The following is a 2,350-nucleotide window of genomic DNA, read 5'->3' as shown; positions in this document are numbered from 1 at the left end:
TGGGCGTGGTTTATGGTAGAAGGGGCGGGGTGAAGGGCGGGGACCGTGGAGAGGTGGGTCCAGAGTGTAGTATACTGTGGGGGCGGGATCGTTCTGCCCTCTTGCGGTTTGTATAACCTTTTCACATGCTGGTATCTGGCAGTGCCCGTTCAACCCTATATCTGCCAAGAAAGTCTATTGTATTGCATTGTATTCCTTGAATTTTATTCATGCCATGCTCAATATATATTTTTTTTCACAAGGCAAAGCTGCTTTTTAGTTTTCTACTACAATAAATGCTGATGAAAATGAATGCAAATGAAAAAACACTGCAGATGGGTTCTAGCAATATATTTTACATTTTCTAAGAAAAAAATCCCAGAGAAGATATCAGAGGCAGAAATGCTATAGTTGCATTTCTTGGAGTTGGTCAATGAAAAGAGATTCCAAAGACACTGTACTGAAAAAAAAAAGTCCTGAATGACTCCTTCAATTAAGGCAACCTGTGGCAGTGCATCTAGTTTCTATAGGTTCTTCCTTTTCCTGGTTTAAATGAATCCATTGATAAATCATTCCAGGCCTTGGGAATTCATCCCTCAATGACACATACAAGATTTCTTCTGTCATGACTTCTAGGAAAAAATTTAAACAAGTAAACAAATTGGGTCTTTACTGAGCAATTATTTTGGGCCAGCCTATTATAAATGCTTCAAGTGCTTTCCCATTTAATCCTCACAAATAACCTAGTTATGTAATGTTGATATCTTTTTCACAAATAAGTGAATAATCAAGACCACACAGGAGGAAGTTAGCCTGACTCCAGAGAACCCTTGTATAAACATTATAGTGCAGTTATATAGATACTTCTGGATCCCAGGAGAGAGACTAAAGCCAGATATGAATTTGGCCTTCATCTTCATATAGGAGATACTTAAAATAAGATAGAGAGTACTCCAAGGAGTATATAAACAGATCTGATAACGGAATCTAGGGCCATCTAGTGTAGATGTTGACAGGCTGGAGGAGAAGACCTAGAAGAAGCCTGTGAGGAGGAAGGAAACCAGTCTCTGAAAGAAAGTGTTTCAAGGAGAGAAGGGTCAACTGTGTCGTCTCCTATCAGGAGACTGAATGAGAAGAGAACAGAGAAATGAGAGTTGGGGTTGGCAATAAAGAGGCCATTGTTCGGTGTGCCAAGAGCAGGGCCCACTGGGTAATGAGGACCAAGGCCTGGCTGAGTGGGTTGAGGAAATAGTGGAGGAGAGGTGGTAGAAATGTTGTGTATTGACAACTATTTTGATGGATTTGAGGTATAGGGGATCAGAGAAATTAGATTATAGGAGACAAACCCACCTAAACACAGTTATCTCATGCTAGACAAAGACACTATCAACATACATTGGAGAAAAAAATAACCTCTTCAACAAATGGTGCTGGGAAAACTGGAAATCCATACATAACAAAATTGAATTAAACCCCTGTCTTTTGCCCTGCACAAAATTCAACACCAAGTGGATCAAAGACCTAGGCATTTGACCAGAAACACTGTGCCTACTAGAAGAAAATGTAGGCCCAACTCTTCATCATGCCTGCTTAGGAACTGACTTCCCTAACAATATTCCTAAAGCAGAAGAAGTAAAGTCAAGAAGCAATAAATGGAATGGTATTAAACTAAAAATCTTCTTCACAGCAAAGGAAATAATCAAGAATATAAAGAGAGAGCCTACAAAATGGAGAAAATCTTTGCCACCTGCACCCAGGTGCAGCATTAATCTTCAGAATGTACAAAGAACTAAAAAAAATTAACACCCCCAAAACAAATAACCCAATCAATAAATGGAACAGAGGAACTGGACAGATACTTCACAGAAGAAGAAATATGGTCAATAAATATTTGGAATAAAAAAGTTCAACCTCTCTCAATTAGAGAAATGCAAATTAAAATTACACTGAGGAGCTGGGGCTGTAGCTCAGTGGCAGAGCACTTGCCTGGATTATATCCTTAGCACCTCATAAAAATAAACAAATATAATAAAGGCAGACTGTTCACCTACAATTACAAAAAAAAAAAGTGCTGAGGATGCAGCTCACTCAGTGGTACAGTGTCTCTGGGTTCAATCCCCAGTATCAAACCAAACAAAAACTGAGATTCCATCTCACTCCAATCAAAATGGCAATTATCAAGAATATAAGTAGCAGGGGCTGGGATTGTGGCTCAATGGTAAAGCACTTGCCTAGCACGTTTGAATCACTAGGTTCAATCCTCATCACCATCTATAAAATAAATAAAATAAAGGTATTATGTCCATCTACAACTGAAAATAAAAAATAAAAAAAGAATATAAGAATGTTGGCGAGGATCTGGGAAAAAAAG

This window comes from Ictidomys tridecemlineatus, chromosome 1 (genome assembly GCF_052094955.1).
Source record: "Ictidomys tridecemlineatus isolate mIctTri1 chromosome 1, mIctTri1.hap1, whole genome shotgun sequence".
NCBI classification, from domain to species: domain Eukaryota; kingdom Metazoa; phylum Chordata; class Mammalia; order Rodentia; family Sciuridae; genus Ictidomys; species Ictidomys tridecemlineatus.
Note: the sequence above shows the minus strand (reverse complement) of the source record.